Source organism: Pseudopodoces humilis, chromosome 10, assembly GCF_049639895.1.
Source record: "Pseudopodoces humilis isolate 2021_Gansu_Grassland_sample_001 chromosome 10, ASM4963989v1, whole genome shotgun sequence".
NCBI classification, from domain to species: Eukaryota; Metazoa; Chordata; class Aves; order Passeriformes; family Paridae; genus Pseudopodoces; species Pseudopodoces humilis.
The window spans coordinates 24,793,064-24,814,926 of record NC_142209.1 but is presented as its reverse complement, the minus strand read 5'-3'; the positions used below and the strand labels follow the sequence as shown (position 1 = coordinate 24,814,926).

At 40.9% G+C, this 21,863-nt stretch overlaps 1 protein-coding gene across 2 annotated transcripts in view; it reads left to right on the top strand.

Moving 5' to 3' along the window:
* The window catches only part of LOC102112919 (AGBL carboxypeptidase 4), an 878,734-nt gene that overhangs the window by 507,041 nt on the left and 349,830 nt on the right, over positions 1–21,863 (top strand). The window lies entirely within an intron of this gene.

Sequence of the window (21,863 nt, the reverse complement as noted above, 5' to 3'; positions counted from 1 at the left end):
GTGGGACTCTATCATTTAAGCAAAATTGGTATTCTGCCATCCATGAAATTGCATGGACACCTTCAACTTATCCCAAAGTGCAAATTATGTGTATTTCTCTCCCTTAAAAAGTCAGTATGAATAAATGCTCAAAAATATGGGGCACAAAAAAATAAAAACATTAAAAGGGTTCTTTTTTTTCTCCCCCTTCAGAGTTCATCTTGGTTTTTCCAGCTTTTCTCTCCCTCCTTCACAACAAATATACTGAGTTGGATAGTTGTTGACTAAATAAAAGGAATAGTTGACACATCTGACAGCAATTTATTGTTTCAGTCCACATGGTTATATTCCTCCTGTTTGCTCCTGCTGAAGCAGCCTCTCTATGAGGTACACCTGAACTTCCCACGGGAGCAAGCCTGGGATGCGTTTGCAGGCTGTGACTGGTGTGGCTGAGTAGGTTTAGCTGCCCTGCCTGCAGAGGAGCCTGTTTCACTGCCCTTCCCAAAGGTTGTGACAAGACCCTCCCGTGCTGCGGGGTGTGCAGGGCCACATGGCACAGCCATGTGTTTGGGTTTGCTGCAGGCAAAATGCAGGAGCAAACATCTCTCTGTCACACTTTGGGTCTCTCCTGAAACACCAGGTGTCTGGGCTCGGGAATACACAGTGCAATTCTGGAGTTTTGCAAGAAGAGCGTGGCTGAAGTTGTTTCCTTTGGGCTAGCGCCCTTACCTTATCCTAATCAGAGATTGTGCCGTGGAATCTTGGACAGTTGTCCCAGGAGATTCCTGGACTGTCATCTGGCCCAACCCAAGCCAAGGAAACACACCCCATCCTTGGGGGATGTTTCTGTAACCTCGAGGGACAGAGAATCCCCATCCCCATCCCACAGTCTCAGCTCAGAGCAGTCTACTGATGTCTGAACTAAAAATTCCATTGCTTCTACCCCTTCCACAATACAGAATAAATCATTCCTTTTCCACAACAGACTTTCAAATACTTGAAGTTTGCTTTTTTTAAAAGACCAAACAACCTCACTCCTTCCAGCCATTTCCCGTGTGTCACCTCCTGTACAAGTCCTTGCTCTGCCCAGGACTCCTGGCACAATTTCTTCACTGCTCCAGCTAAGGCCATATAAAAGCTGAACAGAGCGGGCAGATCAAATCCCATATTTCATATTTACCTCATTTGTAAAGTCTGCTGCTGTTGACTTGGGTTGAGTTTCTGATTTAAGATATGTCACAGTTTCTTGCAAAATCTCTCTCTCAGGTCGTCTTCTAGCTTGTATTTGTTCAGTTAGGTATTCCTTATGTATAACCTTGTCCTTATTGATCTGTCACCATTTTTTCATCAGACTCTTTCTTCAATTTGTCATCCTCATCTTGGATTTTAATCCCGTCCTACAATATTTTTTTTGCGGTATTTTCAAGTCAATACCAGTGAAACAATCCCTGAAAATGATGAAGGGGGAGGAACAGGACACTCAGTCTGGATAACTTATTTCCTAATTCTGTAATTTATTATGAATTGTTTGGTCTCTATGAAAGGCTGTTAGTAAGCTGATGCCTATACTATCAGTAAGATGTATGTATACCTATTATTTCCTAAGGTACATTGTTTATGAAGTATTGAACTGATATGAAAAATTATAAAACATTGAAGCTGAAGACGGCAAAAGTTGGCAAAATACCAGTATGGATAGACATCCTGGGTTCAGCAGTGTGAGCAATCAGAATAACACTGTCTGTTTGCAAGCCTGCAAAGCAGAGAGAGCAGTTAAAGCTTACAGAAAGGTTAGTCCCCAACTTCAAATTTACATTACTATTTGAAAGATGGCTAACATTTGCATTTTAATCTGGAGTAACAGCAGCTTGGCTCCCCAAGATAAGAAGATAGTGATTCAATTAGTTAATGTGTGTGCCTCCCCATAGAAATACTAGCCTGGCTTTTAATGATGTAACACCTTCCTCCATTTCTTCATGTAAGGTGACTTACAGACTTGTTTCTGCCTGCAGGGTTAAGATGTAAAATGGGATCTTTTAATAATCCCAAAAGGCAGGACCTGCCTGCTCTATGCCATCGAGGAAAGCTTGATTTGCTCTTCTGGGCCTGCTCCATGTCCTGAAGATGGTGCAAGCTGGATTAGATTTTAACAAGGTAGAATAAGATGAATACGTAACAAGACCTGATCCCATCCTTATGTCGATTGAATGTGCTGTAGTTGTTCCAAGCCTCCTTGCTTCACCAGCTTCTCAAACTGCTGTTCACATACTGTTGGCTAAAAATGAACGAGGAAAAATACATTTCCTTACTGCTTGTGCCTGAATTTATGACTACTGAGACTCCAACTTCCAGTTATGATCTGTCTCATATATGTAATAACACATTTTCTGCGGGTGATGAGGTTGCTGTAACTCGTGATGAAGTGCAGGCAGCAGTTTGGTTTATTTTGTAATGCTTCTTTGTGTGTACCTGAAAATGGGTCATTTTTCTCCTGCAAGAATCACAACAGGTATCTCTGCAGGGGGACGGGCAGCAGCTGAACTGCACAGGGAAGGAGCGATGCTGCCGTTGGCTTTACTCCGATTAAACTGTTGCTGCAGATGGAACAAACCTACCCAGATGCAGGCTCCAGGCTCGCCAGGTGGAAATTGTTCCCGGGAATAAATAAAAATGGTGATGATGAAGATTGCCTCTTTAACACACACAGAGGAGGAATGGAAATTTGTCACTTATGGGCTCTGCTTTGGGGATGGCAGAGATTGTTTCCTTGCGTGACCTTTATAACAAGAAGTGTCAGACTTCATCCTGTATGTATCAGACTAGTGTGACATTGGATATTAATCCTGATGGAAAAGGATTAGGTGATTTTCACAGGCACTCAGACAGATTATCTTTTCTGGCCTGGCTGGGAGGTAGCAAGAGTCCATTTCTGCAGATGCTGGCTGGAAGCAGAGTGTTCCCTGGAGAGCAGTACCAGAATAACCAAGCACAGGCGGCAGCTCTGGCTACTGAATTTTCTTTTCACTTTCCATTCATTTCTGTTGTTCAAATGTGGTCCTTTGAGGACTTGCCCCTTTGAGCAGGGGCAGTAGCATGGATGGAAATGGTGCAGACTTTGAAAAGTCTCTCTGTTAACAAGCTCTTTGAAACGCTGAGTGAAAATACTTGAAGGAACTGTTGGAGTAACATCACATTTAGAAAGATGTCCTTTTGTGTCTGGCTGCCCATTCTTGCATTGAAGTTTTGCCCAATATTTTGACAAATAATATTTTGTACTTAGGTTTGGGCACAACTGATAATTTTGATGTTTCACAGTATCAGGTTAAGCCCTGAAATCTCTGCTGGGTTTCACACTAGAAAATAAGAAAGCCAGTTATGTTTTGTCTGGTTTGGTACTCACTTCCCACTGCATCTCTCCCAGGGGCCATGTCCCCACCTTTCACCCCTCCAAGTTACCTCACTGAATTTCCCTGTGTTGTCCCACAGAAAATGTTCCTTCCAGGAAGGGGGATCGAATTTCTGCTCTCGCTTGCAGGAAAAAAAATCGTGTTGCTGCTGCTCTGAGGTATTATGGCACTATTTCTTCTGGGGCTGAGGGGTCCTGCCCAGCTGTGTGAAAGGTGTTGCTGTAGGAGAGCTGCTCCCCAGCCTCTCCAGGGAAAAAGCAGGGATTTGGGGATTGAAGGGTTGGGCCCTGCTCAGCAGCTGCAGCAGGCTGTACTGGAGCAGTGATATGGGACAGAGCTGCACAGGTGGCACTTCAGCCCCTCCCTGGGGTATCAATTTACAGTAGCTGAATTGTCTGAAAAACAAATATATTGGGGTTCGGTTTTTTTGTTTTAAATTACAATAAAAGCTGAGGTTGTACAAAAAGCCTTTTTGGGAAGTGGCTAAAGCCATAGGCTTGCACTGGGACACTGCAGCCTGCGACCACTTGCTGAAGCCTTTATAATTTACATCACTTTCTTTTTCTTCTTTGGTGTTTATAGTCACAAGTATTAAAAAATACGTGAGCAAATTTATATTTTAAGCTCCTCTATATTTGCCTCCTGACTTCTGAGAAATTTCATACAGAGAGTATTTTCCCAGACCTTCCAGAATCATACTCTTAATCTTTCCTTGAAGTAGGTAAGGTCAGTTTCTCCTCAGAAATATACATTTTTCCCTGGTGCCTTGGCAGGAATCTCACAGACTGGACACCTGGCTTTCAAACAAGCCAAGGAAAGAAAAATGAGAAAAAAATCCCTCTCTCTGTGATGTGAAAGCAGAACCATTTGCACGCCGTGTCAGTGGCTTCTGCTCGTTAGACCTGCAAACTTTCCAGTGAAAAATGATCTGAAAATAAATGTGCAGTGAGTAATTTTTTTTCTTCCCTGAGTTATACCTTTAATTAATCTCAATCAGTTTACAAAATCCATTTTTACTCAGATTTAAAAAGCATGCACTCTGACAAATAAATCTTGTATCAAGTGCACAGTGTTTGTGATTGTTCCTGCTCAAGACCTGTCAGCAAATGTATCATTACTAATTACCCAAGTTCCAACAAATCAAAACACTCTAGTTTTATGTTAAGGAAGGAGTTGAGCCCTTAAATTACTGTATCAGCTTTAAACTGCTTTAGTGCATCACATGGGGGCACGTCAGCTTCAATTCAGAAGTAATAATCCAAAGAGTTGGCAATAATTGAGGACAGTATATATAGGCTTATTTATTTTAATCCAGTTAGGCTTGTTCTTTTGATTTGGTTTGGTTTTATTTTTTCCTTTATCCTCAAATCCCTTCTGGACCTAAGAGACCAGTATATAAGCAGCAGGTGAAGGTCATTAAAAAAATTAGTCTATTTACTTCAATGAAATCCAGGCTCAGCTCAGGATATTTCAAGCAAATTACAAAAACAAAAAAAATACAAAAACCTTATGATAGAAATGTGAATCAGATGATGTGTTTTATTGCAAAAAGTGCAACTATTCCACCTCCCTTGTCTCTGCAGGAGGGATTTATATTTCATGATGGACTTGCTGTGAGCACTCCCCATTTGTAGCCTTGTGTTCTGACCTATTTCCAGTCCTGGGTTTGTTCCTGTCATCCCATGTTTATAGAAGTTCATGTTGCTGCAAAGTGAAGAGTAATGACCCTTTAGCTGAAATGTTACAATTATTCTGAGCTACCTTGAGATAGCAATCCCTTCCTCGTTTGGTTTATGCTTTAAAAAGCAAAATAGAAGGCAAGTGTTAATTCCTTCTTTTAAAAGGGACGTGTTTGTGGCTTCAGGTTGTATTTTGAAGTAATTTTAAAATATTCTTCTCTTTGTTGCTTTTTACATCTTTGCCAGACATACTTCTCTTTGGTGTGTCATCCCAAAGTTGCTGTACATAGTCTGTGTAATCCCAAAGACTCCCATCTCTGGAGTGGTAATAGCCTTTTAAAAAATCACTTTGGGAAGTATAAGATTTTCAGAATAATGTCGCCAATATTTACACAGTCTGTGATTGAAGGTATATCTTTAATATCAGCAGGCAGGAATTTATTATGGAAAACTAAGGAAAAGCCAGCCCTGTGTGGTGCCACACTGTTGGGAAGGCTCTCATTCCCACTGGGCATACCAAGAGCCTTAATACAAACCTGAGAATAGTCAGCAGCCCCTTTCTCAGTTACACTGTGCTGTAAAAATAGTCACCCAGACCAGCAACCAGAGATTTGACCTTATAATGCTCTACACTAAAGCTAATCATTGTTACACTAATCTTGCTTTCTTGCTTTATTCTGTCCCTGGGTTCTCGCATGCTAATGGTGATTTTTTTAGGAGGATTTTTATTGCATGTGGGAGGATATGAGCTGGCCAAGACCAGGCACTGCAGCAAGAACTTTCCCTAAATTCAGGCCTTTACTAATACAGGGGCATAGGAGGAGAGAGAATTGCTTTGTTTTGGGTGGGGATGAAAAGAGATTGATTTTAACATTGTGGATGTTTATCAGCAGAAATGATTTTTAACGTGTCTTAGAATTCTTACCTGTCCATGATATAGAATAGACATAAAGTAAATAAAAGGTAATAAATATTCAGGCCATGCTATTGCTGAGTGACAGTTGATGCTTTCAGTGGATTTTATGTATCCATCAGTGATAACCTGCAAATAATTCATTATGGTGTGCCTTCTGAAATGATGAGACTTTGTTAAGCAACATTCAGCTAATGAAATAGCACACCTTAGGCAAAACACCTCCAACATGTGCCACTCATCGCTGCCAAAGACTAAAATCACTCTCTACAAATGAGACAAGTGAAAGGCAGTTACATGTGCCAGGGAACAGCATATTCCTTTCAATTCAAGGGCATTCCATCTCAGGGTGCTCACTACATGAGCTACTTTTATATGGTATTTGTAAGGTTGCTTCATTGCATGACTCACACTACAGACTTTCTTGCCAAATGGCACAAGATCAGGAACCCGACTCTTTCCTCTAATCAGGGAGTTTTATGAGACTTTTTTGTGGACAACACCTTTTGTTTGCTGCCTTTGGAGCAACAGCTACAACCAAAGTGCAATGGATTGCTAAGAATCGCCCCTCCTGCTGCTCACAACTAAGCCTCTTGCTCTTTGAATCCTTTTATTGCTTCCCCATCTTTTCGATATTAGCGCTGAGCCTTCTGTCCCTGCTGGCTAAATCCCACCTAATCCAAATCTTGTCTTTAGTACATCTCTGCTATTATCTCCTGTATCCCTTCTACGTCATGTACCCCTCCCATCTCATCTTCATCATCATTACAACATAAATACCTGATGCCTTCCTGACACAGCTTCCCAATTTTTGTCTTCCTTCTTTAAGCTTATTTCTGAGGGCACCCATTACCTGTTCTTGCCCCTCTTACCTGCGTCATCTCACAGCCAGCCTGCTGTCCTGGACCGATTCTCAAGTCTGAAAGCATCAACCCTCTAAATCTCAGTCTGCAAAAGCATAGTCAGATAGAAAATGTTGTGGTCTGAATACCTTTGTTAGTCATATATGTGAATCAGAGCTTTTTGTCTGGCCATGTGAGTTTCTGGTAGCTTCAGTGGGCTTACTCATGATAGCAAATGCTATATTCAATAGTAGGCATTTGCAGGATCATCCTCTGTGATTGTAATCCCTTTTAGATGGGGAATGTGTCAGCAGTTTATAAAGGGATGTAAAGACGCGTGTGGCCTGTACAAAGTCTCCATAATTAATGTTGCTCCATCAGTTGATTACAGGAATTTACAGGCTGCACTATTATAACACAATAGCCTGTTGGGGTTTAATGTTGATGAAGAAAGGATAGAAGGAAAAAAGGGGGAGATTTGTTCAAATGTTCCTTGATGTGGTAGCTGTTTCTGTGGATATAATGTCTATATATTTGGGGGTGCTGTTAGCAATAGACACTCCCTGTGGAGTTTGTTTTCCCTAGATTCTAGCCTGCATCTCAGCCTTGCATTTTCCCCAGTCTGTGTGTATGATATCTGGGATTTATAAGCTGTTTCTCTGCAAACTTTGTGTGAGCATCACATTGTTGAACTGTTTGACAGATTGAAAGAAACTGAGAATGAAGCTCAAAGGACAATTCTCCCTTACGCAATCTAGAAAACAATTGTCTAAAATATTACATCAGCTGCTGGCAGCTGTAGATTTGCCTGCCTGCTAATTTACTATCACAAGTGTTCCAGAATCCTCTGTAATCCAGCCATTGCTATTTATATTCGTAATGATTTATTTAAGGTCTCTGTATATGTCAGCATAAAGTCATCAAAAAAAGCAAAATGAAGATTAGTTGGCTGGAAGCACACAGAATGGAGAAGAATAACCCAACAATGGAATTGAGATAAAGCTTAGACACAGTAAATAACTAAAAAATATAAAGGGCAATCGCTTTATTTTCAACTCATCATATAGGAGTGAGAGCCTGTGATTTTGGCACTAGGCAGTTCCCATCACAGGCTATTAAGAGCAGGGAAACAGGTGTCTGGTGGCCAGGGAAGGAAATGAGAAGCTGTGACACCTGAATTGAGATCATAGACCTGCTCCTGCCTTTGTGTCTAGGGAAAAGGCATTAACTGCTTGATGGCTCAGTTCCTCAGCAGGCTGTAGTGGCAACCTATTCTCAGCCGTTAAAACTTTTTACTTATTTATGAGATTTTTTTATTTATTTTTTTTTTTCTATAGAGAACTGTAATGATGCAAGGCAACTTTATTATGTTCAGTGGAAAATGCAAAGTTAAGAAAAAACGCTGAAGGATTGTGTAGTGGAGCGCAACACTTTTTAGAGCCGAGTCTCTAGGTCATTCTGAGGCAGGGATTTGAGAAGTGTCCCTTAGGATTTGCTGTTATATATGCTGAAATGATCAATCAAGGATAAAAAATGGACTGTTCTCATCTCATAGATCATTTCACAGTGAAACAGTTAAACTCCTGGCTGCTTTCTGAAAAACAGAGATCTGCATTAATAAGGTGACCTTATCAGAGCCACCCCTGGGGGGAAGGGAGGTAGAAAAAAGGTTGTAGAAAGAAAGTGAATCCTATTGTTAATCTTTTTTTTCAGGGAGACTTGGACACCTGAATGCAAATTACTTTATATTTAAATTGTGTGAAGGCACAAAAGGTTTGTGTCTACAATTGACAGTTATTTCATTAGCTGACTTGTGCAGCCTTGCAAATGGTTTCTGGTGTTAACTTCCCTTGGATTTGTTTTCTTTGTTCTTAGCAGATCTTGCGACGGTGATCATTTTGATTAATGTATTCAGCGCTGTTTTACTCCTGATTCATGTTTTTTGCAGCAGTCAGTGCTCTGGCCTGGGTAAGGTGAGACTGTGAGGTGGCTTTAGTTTTCCAACAGCAGTGCCGATCTGATGGGCTGTTCTCCAGCTGGAGAGGAGCATGGAGGCTGCTGTAATGCATTTTGCATTACAGTGACCCCAAACACGAGTTAATGCAGGTTATAATCATCAGATGTAGGACTGTTGCAGCCACATCCTGCTGTGACAGCAGATGAGTGCTGTGCATGGGCTCTGTGGGGCTGGAATATCATCTTTGTACGTCTGTGAGCCTCTCAGGATTAGGTATGCTGGATTTGGGCCTCTGTTCACACAGGTTTTTGGTTCAGAGTGATTCACTACATCCCAAAATTAAGAGTTTCTGTTCTTGCCTGTTTAAAGAAGCTACCATACAAACTGAGGTATTAATCTGTGGGGGAAGGAGAAGCTGCAGGTCAAAACTCACCCTGTGTTGCTTCAGCCACACCAACACCATGTGTCCAGTCTATCCTACATATTTGTGGAACCAATAATCACTTCAGGAGAGAATGGTCCTTCCTACCCCTACATTGATGGGCGATCTCTCATCTGCAGGTGCTGGCCTTCCACAGATCCAAAAGATGAGCTTCATCAAGCCACTCAAGTTTTTAGTAAAGTTGAGTTTCAGGGTAGATCCTGTCAATCCAACCTCCTGATCTAGACTGAAGAGTATCATCAAGCTTTACACACCAATGTGAAAACCAGTCACAGGAACTGCTCAATTAATTGTCCCCAGCACACATCAATCTGCAGGCAAGTTGCCGGAGGCGTGCAAGCTCTTCCTTTCCCTCCTTTCTTCTTTATTTCTTTTACTCAGACTACATTTCTCTTCTTTTCAGAACTTTTTGGCTTTAGTTGTTGTAATCAATCTCCCATTCCCCGCTGACGCCTCTTATTGCATTGGTTTTTCAAACTCTTTCATCGGCGCCTCAAGCATTACATTGCTCTTCAATCCACGCCAGGCTGTGAGTCCTAAAACACAAACACCTCAGGGACCTGGACCTGAGCTTCCTCACAAGTCACTTGTCTCCATTACCCTCCCTGAGAGTCACAGCTTCAGGAATCATGGCCACATCTCAGGACAAAACACTTGAGATGAAAAGGCAGGGCTTCAGCAGTAAAATCAGAGAACGTTCAGGTCCAGCCACCTCTATAAAACATCACTTTGAAACTGCTCTTCATATGCAGGGGAAGTGAACTCATCAGAACAGTTTTACTTCCCCATGAATATTTTCAAGCCATTTCCCATTTTTACAAGAAATTCAACATACAAAGGGTTTTATGAGAACTGCTTGTGAAAATAGGAAATTGAGGGGTTTTTTTGGGTTCAAAGCCTTGAATTTTTTATCTTGATTTTACATGGTCAACTACAGAAAAAAGAAAGAAAATATTTTTATGGGTCTGTAAGGGAGGCTCTGAGAGAAAGCAGTGGAAAGGTAGATTATTTTTTACTTCACAAGTATTTTCCCTGCTCTCTCTTCTGCTTCACAGCAATAAATATAATAGGATTTTTTCAGCCTTTATTCTCAGACTTCTTAGTAGAAGTTTAATTTAAAAAAGTAAAAGACAAAAGTGGGCATAGATGGGAATGACTATGAGGGAAGAACAGGGACACCTGAAACTCAATGGAAAGGGAAAAAAGAATGACTCAAGTTAGGTCAAGATTTGTTCATTTTCTTTTAAACTGTACTCGGAAGTAAAAATCTTTAGACAAATATTTGTAGATAAAATTCCATCTAACTGCTTTTTCACACAAGATTCTCACAAATCATTAGTCTGGTCCATAAATGGACATCTCTTCCAGCTGATCTGGCAAAAAATATTCTGATCTCTTTGTCCATAATAACACTGAGATCAAATAGGTGCTCAACATGCAAAATATTAGAGAAACAAATACCTTCTTCTGCCTAATTTTGCTTTACATAGTTTTTATGCTAAGTGGTAGACTTTCTGAACACTGTGACAGAGAGCTGTTACTTGTGAACAACAATATCAGTGTTTTGGGTTGAGATTTAGCTTAATGTATGAAACCCACGTCCTTGCTGTCACAAAATCTCCATTTTCCCACTTTTACAATATTGTTGGCATATGTCTCCAGCTGTCTGTTGCTGACATAGAATTGCTTGTGATTATCTGATGCTGAGCTGTTCCTCTCTGTTTTTGTGGTTTTAATCTCTCCAACAATACCTGAACACGCTCTGCAGATCGTGATTATTGGGGCAGAATACAGTCGTCTTTGAAATTTATTGTCCCACACAGAAAATTGGAAATACTTAGGACCTTTATATCTGCATTGAATGTGAACTGCACTTCTTTCTGATTTCATAATTTAACTTTGCAGACTGTTGACTTATTGACTACAGCGTTAGCATTTTCCAGATTGGCAGCCAAATTGCCTTGTAGGAGTGTCTATGCATATTTATACATCATCCAAAGGTTAAACGATAGAATATATTTTAATTGCCTAGAGATAGCTTTGCAAATTATATCGCTGGTACCCAAACTTCTAAACTTAAAAGATGAAAGTTATGCACTGAAACCCATATTTTTTTCCAAGTAAATAAACCACTCAACAGTGCTGATTACTGACAGTCTTCCACTGATGTTAATTAAATAGCATCTCAAAGACACAGCTGCCATTTTAGGCAAAATTTTAAGACAGAGGGAATTCTAGTTTTCTTCTTAGTCTTCCAAAGCATGGCATTTATATTGATCTTGCTATTTGAGAAAGGACCACAATCAAATACATCCCAGAATGCAAAACAATTAAAGCAAGGCATTAATGTATAAACATTTTTTTTTTCACTTCCATTTGCCTTAAAATCTGAAGGTTTCAAAAACTAAATCCCCAAAGAAGCTAAAACATGTCATGCACTGCAAGAGCACCGAATACACTCGCTGAGAATATTTTTCAGAGAAAACATAACCTTGGAGCTATTTGAATATTTAAGAGAGAGTCTAATTGCTATTTAGATTTTTTACTTCCCACTTTAGCAATGCTTTTCTCTCTAGAATACAGACCCCTAAAGAAATTACTGAGGAATAACAGGTGTTCTGCAAATTTGCTGATTTTCAGTGACTGCTCTTATATATGTGCTCTTAAAATAAGGTCCTGCACATGGATTGGGGCAATTCAAGGCACAAACACAGGCTGGGCAGAGAATGGATTAAGAGCAGTCCTGAGGAGAAGGACTTGAGGATGCTGGTTAATGAGAAGCTCAACATGACCTGGCCATGTGTGCCTGCAGCCCCGAAAGCCAAACCTATCAAGAGCAGTGCGGTCAGCAGGTCAAGGGAGGTGGTTTTATATAATCTTTAAGGTCCCTTCCAACCCAACCCATTCTATGATTCTGTGATTCAATTTACCAGTGTATAAATTGAGAGCAGATTGCTCTCAGCGGAGGAAATGCATGACCCTGCAGTACTTGGTTACTTGCTGTGCTTTTACCTTTACAAGTGATCCGTAAGAGCTCATCTGGAGTGTAATGCATTGAGCATGAGACTGGGAGACAGATGTATTCCTCTCCTGGGGGTTTTGACTGGAGGAAGTTACGTGTGTTTAGGTGAAGAAAAGGATTTTACAAGTGGAGGTGCAGAGTGGGAGGGCTGAAGTCCTTCAGGCAGACGGGGGAACCAAAGCCAGACACCTCACTTGCCAGGCAAGAGTCCCAGCAAGCAGTTTATCAATTAAAAATGGGAGACATCACTGTGGTGACCTCCTGGTCTTGTTGACAGATTTTGAAAGAAATCTCCCTTGGCCTAGTTTTGAAAGGAGCTTTGTATCTGCAGCCAGGGGTGAGAATTTCAGGCTGTTAGAGGAGAGAGGTGTCTTTTTTCAGTCTTTGCTCCAGAGCAAGATGGGAGTTAAAACACTCTGTGCTCCATGGTTTCTGTGGATGGGGTTTGGCAGCCTCCACACTGAGCACAGATGGTATTTGAGATCTTGTACTGAGACAGCCCTGCAGGGTAAGCAATAACTCTGTGGGCTTTCTTGGATTGTAAAGCTGCATATAGGTATCTGAGGTCTACCAGAGTCCTTGCTAGGTCCAACCTCTCTTCAAGTTCACTTTGATACATGATGTGAGGGCAAGAATGATTACTATCCTTGTTCTTTTGGTTAACAAAGTAAAAAAAAAAAAAAAACCCAAACCAAACTAAACCCATGAGAACTCTCAGGAGGGATTTTAGTGAGCTTTGGAGAGATCATGAAAATGCCCTTGGGGTGCTGGTGAGAGCAGCTGAGCAGGAGGCAGCTGTGCCCAGGTGGGCAGGAAGGCCGATGGCACCTGGCTTGTGGCAGCCAGAGTGTGGCAGCAGGAGCAGGGCAGTGAGTGCCTGTCTGTGTCTGCCTTCTGAGGCCACACCTCGAGTGCTGTGTCCAGCTCTGGGCCCCTCATGCCAGGGGTGACACTGGGGGCTGCAGCGAGCCCAGGGAAGGGACACGGAGCTGGGGCAGGGTCTGGAGCACAAGTCTGGAGAGGAGCAGCTGAGGGAGCTGGGGGGGCTCAGCCTGGAGAAAAAGAGACTTAACAATTCCTAAAACTACCATAAAGGAAGCTGTAGCCAGGTGGGTGTTGGTCACTTTGCCCTAGTAGCAAGCAATAGGAAAGGACAAAACAGCCTCAAGCTGCACCAGGGAGGGCTTAGATTGGATATTAGGGAAAAATTCTTCCCTGAAAGGGTAGTCAAGCCCTGGAACTGGCTGCCCAAAGGAAGTGGTGGAGTCACCATCCCTGGAGATATTTAAAAGAGGTGTAGATGTGGTGCTCAAGGATGTGGTTTAATGGTGGGCTTGGCAGTGCTGGGTTAATGGCTGGAATTGATGATCTTAAAGGTCTTTTCCAACCTACAAGATTCGAGGTTTCTGTGATTCTAGACAGTGCCTCCAGGTCAGAGGCATGACATATAATGCTGTCTACTGAACTGTCTTTATTTCTTAAGAAATGTGTCAATTCATCACTTCTCATCAGTGAAAATTTACCTAAGCCATTATTAGCTTACATCCCAATCAGTTAACTATTGAAGCAGAATCCCATACTGCACTGGGATGAGTCCTTTTAGTTCTTAAACAAAATTCAGACTTCCTTCGCTTTGTGGTCTTTTCTCTTGCATTTTTGGATAAAAGCTGAAGGTATGCCTTATATTTATGTTCCCTAAATACTGTGATATATTCTCAGTAGTGCCCCCTTTTGCTTCTAATAAAATCCCCACCTATCTTATCTTTTCTATTTTATTACCTCTTATATGTACTGGTAAATAATAAGAGAGGGAATTTGGAGAATATAGGTCTTTTGAAAGAAATTCTGTGTGTATCACATCAGAGAATTTGAAAGATTGTAGAAATATTTACAGCTCCCAAAGAGTCAGTTTTTAGTCCAAGATTTAATAAAGGGATGTACACAAGCCCTGTTTGCTCTCACTGTTCTGGAAGGACTGGTTTTGCAATATTTTCTCTCTTCAGAACAGTAAAACTACTTCTGATGAATTTAGAAAAGTTTGTATGCTGCAGTGCCCCAGACACTTTCTTATTTTCCTTGACATTATTTTTTCATCAGTTTGGACTGTGTAGTATCTGCAGACAGTGCATGTTCCAAATATTGGATTGCTGTGTTTTTGCATACAAATCCTGTAAAGGAAAAGAAATACCAGACTGTGTGTACAAGCATCAAAATCTGATTATATGCAGGATTCTAATCTTAATATCACACCATCCTCACTGAAAAGCATTGCGAGAATATTCCAATTCATATTCTGAATGGTGTGTTTCTCTGCAGTCGTCTTGCAGAATTCTTATTCCTACCAGGAGAAAATCAGTATACTGAACTGAATAAAAATGTATACATTAAATTGCTTATTCAAATGTCCACCTTTGATGTTCGCAGAGAATTCAAGCAAGAAGCAATATAACCCAAGCTTTGTTTTATTGATACAAGAGGCTAATGTGAGTTACAAAACAGAAAAGAATGAGAAGTTGCTTAATACACTGGAAATGTGGAAAAAATGCAGATTTCAGTTATTAGCTTTCACAGCTGTATTTGCATAGAAATATACTAACGGCTGGGTGACATTTCATGCATGAACTTGATAGAGCATCCTTAAAAATATTCATGTTAGAAGAGTACTTAAAGGGAACCTCAAACTTGAACATTCCCATCTTTGTTTAAAAAAACCCCAAACCCTGGTTTCCCTAGGGTATTCCAGTGCAAGGTATTTCTTTAGGAAACAAAGCTTTCTTTGTTATGAGTAATTCTGGGACAGCCTAGGAAGAGCCCTTCCTTCTGATCACACTTTAAAAAAGATCCTGATTCCCCTGAATGTTAAATATTGTTAAACAATAGATGTTGCTCAGGCTTTTGTGGAAAATACCAGCAAAGAAAGAAGACCCTTGAGGTTTCAAACACCTCTTGGATTATCAGTTTCCTAAGCCATTTTCTATTTTGAGGGAGCACCTTCCTTGTAAGTGGGACAAAGATGAATGCCAATCATCTACGTTGTGTGACATAAAAGGAATTACTCTGTTCTAAAAAATAGAACAGTTCTTGGAGGGGCTATCACAGTTACCCTGTTGTATGAATTTTTGGGAGTTGGGTCCAACTCCTTCCAGTTCACATTTGCTTGTTGTGTGCTGGTTTTTTTTAACTTACCTAGGTGAGTTAAAACTGAAGATGCAGCTTCATTTGTAACTCATAAATGGTAAAGATCTCTAGTTTTACTGAAAGTGGAGAGGTTCAGAGAGCAAAGTAAAGGATTTTATATCAGGGAGCACTTTCACTTGCCAACAGTTTCAGTTTTCATTTTCTGTTCTTTTAATTTAAACGTGATTATTATCAATACACAGATGAGGAAGGCACTTTTCTGAAATATTCCAAGGATTATTCCTGCTTTGTTATCTCCCTTTCACCTTCCACAAGAGGATTTTATGTGCTCACATTAGTTGATGTTCTTCAGAAGAGGTGTTGGTCCATCTCTGATTGTGACTTTCATTAGAAGTAGAAAACTCTATGTTCTAAAGTAGGGAGATGTGAGCAGTAAGTCCTGGGAACTTTTTCTAAAAACTCACTTTGTAATGAAATATGACCAGCCTTGAAAGGGATTAGAAGGAATATGACAGGAGTATAAATTAAAAAGCACTGCGTTGTGAAAACATATCTTTAAGCAGTTTTGAATCTGCCTTCACTCAATCCAATTCCTGCAGCTGAACCTTCCAAAACAGCAAGAACCATCTCTGGAACCTGTCCAGACTCTTGCTAAAATCAGATTTCTAAAGGGAAGTGGGAGTATGTGGAGGTACCTTTTTTGGAAAAAACTGTGGTCTTGCATTTTTAGTAGCTGACCTCCTTTCCTTCTGTGTCTATCCCACACTACTTGTGTGAACCTCTCAAGCAGAATAGGTCTCTGCAGAAAAGGGCTGCAGTATCATTTTCCCTGTCAGTATGAGATATAAATGCTCATTCAAGACAGAACAGTGGTGTTCAGACATGTAAATAGAAAACCAAAATGAAAATATTATGAAAAAGGGTCATTAATACCATCTTACTTACAGGATCTGTCTAAACCATAAGATAATCACAGGCAGTGTCTAGCAATGGTATTTTACACTGAAGCCCAGAGGTTACAAAAATACTTTAGTCTTTACCAAAAGAAAGTCACTTTTTCATCTGAAGTACAGAAGGAATCAAATTCTTGTGGTGGTGCAAAATCTATGTACGTTAAGCTACTTTTAGAGTCATATTAGTAAAACACCTGTCAAAAGCCAGGGGAAAGTCTGGTTTTTAACAGGAAAGGGCAAATCTCAAATAAAATTTCCAGTTAGAGTGAAAATATATAGGCTGAAGCCATCAGTGGATGGTAGTAGCAATAAAGATCATTTGGGCTGCAAGAGCAATATCGTCTCCAGAGCAGTTTTTGCAGAAGGTGGCAATGGCACCTGAAGGACGCGTTTTACAGGTGAGTCTGTGCACGAGTCGGCTCACACAGAGCCTTCCCTACTTTCCTCTCAGGAAAGGAGTTTATAGCATGGAAAACAGCATTTTGCCTGGGAGCAGAAGACGGTGTCTAGCAAGATTTGGAATGGTGTACATGAGGGTAGGAGCTGAAAGCCATGACGATTGGGGGGCATTTGCAGCTGCCAGACAAGGCTGGGGGCGGGTGGGGGAATTGCTGCTCTCACCAAGGAGAGATGGTGCCGACTGGCAGCGTCCCCTGGTTCCCGTTGACTTTCTGTGGGCACGTTTAACCTGTAATTTGGAGAAGGAAAATACAGTCTGGCACACGTTCCTGAAGGGTTGCCAATCCCAGATCCATCCATTGCATAGCCTGCCAGAATGGGAAAGATAAGTACCATACAGACCAGTATCCACAGCAACAGACACCAGAATTTTATATTTTAACACATATAAAAACCCAAAGAAAATAATTACTTTTTCATTTTCCAATTTCATAATAGCAATAATGACCTTTAGGTCAGGAATTTTCAGCAGTTAATGACTATCTGGCTTTTTCTTTGGTCCTTGGTTTCTCCAGCCAGTCATTAACAGTGAGAAAGCCTTCTCCCGTGGTCACTTGGGCTTAATCATTACCTTTTCATGATACAGAATGCACCAGCTGGGAAATAAGCGTCTCCTATGTGAATGGACCCCTAAAGTGTTCCTTGGGTTTAATTTCTTTGAAAGAATATTCTGTGAGGGTGTGAGAATTTACTGTAAAAGATGATTGAGTATTATCCAGAGCCCTGAGAAACGTTAGATCACTCTGAGGAATTGGGACCGAGGATGGTTTAAGGCCATAGATTTCAAAAGATTAAATCTTCAGAATTTATCTGTGTAATCTAGGTTCCCTTACTCTTGGTAATGGAGTGCTTCAGAATTATATATGGACATGAATATTTTCTTATCCATCTTCTAGGATAACACAGGAACAGGACCTTTTTATTTTTTGTTTGTATTGTTACATGTAATCACTATGATGCTGAAAGCACAATGTGGTGATAGTGTCTCAAGAGCTAAAATTTATTTTAAAATATAAAAGGGAACAACCCTCTTGAACTCTTAACTGGCTCCATCTGGATAGTGGATTCCCTCCTTCCAACCACGCTCTCTCTCAAAACACCTAGAAGCTGTACATGACTTTGTTCAGAGGAAAATTCATTTATACATAGAAATTACTTTGTCTTGCACTTACTTCATTGTAAGATATAAAATGCAAACCATGGAATGGAGGTATCTCCTGACCACTCTACTGATCATATTCTTCATAAAAATTAGCCAGATTGTGAGTATATTGTATGCCTGAACATACATAAACCTTTGAACAGTCTTCAGTTCTTGTGCACTGTTAGCTGAGTACTTTAACCTGCATGACTTTTACTGCCATTGTCCCAATACAGTGTTACCCAAAAACTCATGAATATGTCTTTCCTTCAAGGTATATTTCAGCTTGAAAACAACTGTGTAAGAAATGTGCTACTTGGAGGACAAATAAATCCACAAGAAAACAATAGTTTTCTAAACCACATATTTGATGTGGGGGGATTCCTTGTAGTAGTCCAATGTATGGTTACTGCTGAAGAGTCAGGTAGTAGTGAAGCACCTCCACTGGAACAGTAAAAGAAAATAGGAATTTCCTCTTTAGCAGATTTAAAGTCAATATGGTGTCCTTTGAGAATTTGGTACTAAATGTCGAATAATGTGAATGATGAGCCTAATTTTAATGTTTTGCTGTGAAAAGAGATTTAGCACCTGCATAACTTTTATCTGAACTATTAGTTTTTCATTTTGTATCTTTAAGTGAAAACACGGAGTGCACATGAAAGTTGTGGACATCTGCTTTTGCTTGAATGCTTTTTTTACTTTTCAAGAAAATTAGCAAAATATAAGTAGTGTTCCAAGAAAGAGCCACTCAGGAGTCCCACAAGGTCTGGGACTGTGCTTTGCAGTGTCTCCACTCTTGGAGTGACAGTATTACTTTCTAAGCCGAGGCTTCATTTGCATTTTGAAAGTACAACAATTTACTTCTCAGCAGGGCTGTGCTGTTTCCAAAAGGCTGGACTGGCTCGAGGATTAAAATCCAGTGAGGTTCCAGTAATTCCCTTAACAATGAGTTTTAAAATCTACACCTTTAAAATAGCTCTGCACCTTTAAACTTCAAGCTCCGCTCCGTGTTAAAGCAGCTGGCTAACCATCAGTAGAAATGGGAAAGGTCCAAAAGACAGGAGTGACAAGTGAGTTGTGTTTCATTCGTTGCTTTAATGGATTTTTCCTCAGCTTCACAGCTAACCAGTGCAGGTTATTTATAGATTTTAAAGCCAGAAATTAACACTGTTCCTTGTAGGCAGAAGAAAAAAAATGCATGGGATCATTATTAATTCTTTAGCATTATATTGCCTTCTGGCTCAACGTGTGTGCAAGGGACCAAGAGTAAACATGCATTTATCATCCCGACCCTTATCTGTTCCCAAAAACGTCCTTCAGTGGAGAACTGTGAAACAGCCTGCCTAAAGGATTTGAGACCTTTTATTTTTTTGCTGCTGATACAAAAATCTTTACAGCCTTTGATGTAATTGAATATTCAAATGTAAAATATTGCAAACACCAGTTTAGAGTGTTCCTTTCCCCCAAAACCCCCAACCAACCAACCAAAAAACCCACTATGGTGCTAGTTGCCTTCAAATAAAGCCTTTTGGTTTTCTTACATTGGGACAAATTGCCCAGGCATCCTTGGTATCCAAAGAGATCTCTCCCCTTCCAACTCAAACCAATTTTTGAGTACTGACCTTCTCTTTGTTTCCTTTTGTTTCCAGTTTTACCATTGCTCTGAGTGCCTTTCCCTGGACAGCAGCCTTACACATCCCTAATAGAATTCAGCTGTGGAGGGAATACAATCCTGGCAGGAGGCTGTCTACCCAATCTCTCACTGGCCACTGAACTTAGTAGTTCAAAATTGTCCTTCACATAATTTTAACAGTGTCCATGGAGTAATTCCAGCAATCAGCCTGTCCTGTCATCTCTCTGCAGCTCCCTGTACCCCACTGTAACATGAGGTAGAGGAGACAGCAGTGCTACAGCAGCTGGTATTGTTTGATCAGCAACACAATCCTTGCTGGAATTTCATTTCCCTTGCAGACTCGCTACTAGAATACATTTGTCATCCATACTTTGTAGCAGACTTATATTTGCCTGTAATTACACACCAGTCTGGCAATACTTTATTGTTAACATAAAGTACTGCCATTTAAATCCCCAATCTTAAACTGGAGTATTTGCAAAACTCTGTAATTGCTAAAATAATAAAGCTGCCATTACTGTATGGGAAGTTTACAGCTTGTTGGTGAAATACTTACATTGGCTTAACTACACCTGTATGGATTCCTTATGTTTTCATGTGCTGTGTAAGTGTCTTGGTTTAGGGAAAATTTGGGAGAAAATTTCTGAATGGGATTTTTCTAGAAAATAAATTTAAGTGGCTCTTTTTTTTTAACTGGTTCAGGAACAAATTTTTTTGGAGAAGAGTGGAAAATACTGTTCATTTAACAGACATTGAATAATGTTAAACAATAAAACTTCTTATTGTTTGAAGAGATGGCAAATCTAGAAAAGTCTTTTTTATGGGACATAGCTCAGCTTGCTCAGTCTCTCATCAGTCCCTCCAGCTCTGGAAAGGGCTGAGGGCCAGGCCCTGGTGGGCCACAGGCGTGAGCTCCCGGGTTTTTTTTGGGTTTTCAGTCCAGAGAACATTTGAACAGATTTAAGAAAAAAGGAAAAAAAAAAAAAAAAACAAACCAGTTCAAGGAACTTCTCAGCCTCAGCTAGCTAAAAACTAACTAAAAGCAAAGGAGAGCTCTGTCCCGCTGTCTGTCCGTGCTGCAGACACCACAGTCCGGAGCAGCCTGCGGGGCAGTGAGCGCCATTCCTGAAAACAAAACTGTGCGCTTCCTCTTTCCCCCTTTTGCTGTCAGAACCAGTGTTAAAGGTGCAGAACTTCATATCCAGCATAAATAGAACAGATGACTGGGGATACAAGCATCGTAACATCACTCCAAGACATTACAACAGAGATTTCTGCTGGGCACAACTAAAAAATTTCTGTCACTGTCACAGAATGGTCGATGTTGGAAGAAGCCTCAGGAGCTCACCTAATCCAGCCCCTACTCAAGGGGTTGCCCAAGACCACATCCAGGTGCTTTTGAGTTACTTCCAATGATGGAAACTCCACAAGCTCGCTGGGAACCTGTGCCAGTGCTCAGTCAAAACTGAACTCCATGTTTTCCAGCTTGTGGTCTGTCCCCATGTAGGAGGAAGTCTATAAAAGATAACCAGGAAAAACGAGTTCAGTGTGGTTTTCCTCAGTGCAACGGGCACAGATAGTACTGGAAATGCCTAGGAATATGAAAACCCGCAAAGACGATATATTTTGGTTTTGCTTTGTGTTGGTGTTTTGCAAACAAAAAACTGGTGATGCCCCTCTCGCACTCATTCTGTGATTCCATTTATTTTTTATTTTTTTTTTTCTATTTTTACATTAAATAGTTCTCCCCATGTGATTGTTCCCAAGTCTGGTTGGGTAAGACAGACCTCAGAAACAGATTAGAAACAGCAGTACGAGTTTGCTCCAAACCATTAGCAATGTTGCCACATTACCCTTTTCGTACATGAAGCTCAAGACTTCCATACTCAGTATCTAAGGGTCTCCAAAAGTTGGGGAACCTGTGCCGTCTCTAACCCTAGTCCTGACACACTTGCACAACATTTCTCAGCTCTCGGTGCTCTTTTGGGGCAGGATGGGGAAGCTTTGTGCTCTTCCAGCAACCCCTCAAGGCATGGAATAATGGAGTGCAGGTGGTTCTGCATTACCAAAAGGACCTTCATGTAAAAGCTGATGCTCGAATGCTGTTGCCAAGTGGCAGATGAGCAGAGGTGTTATCTGGCCAGGAAGGATCCACTCTCCTCCTGCCCCTTTTCCCTGCACTCGCTGGCTCTGCCCCGGCCCTCGGAATAAATCCCATTGTGTGTCACCCCTCTGATCCCCTCCAAAGGTGATCACCACGTTCATCAGTGACGGAGCACCTCTCCAAGGAGGAAAGAC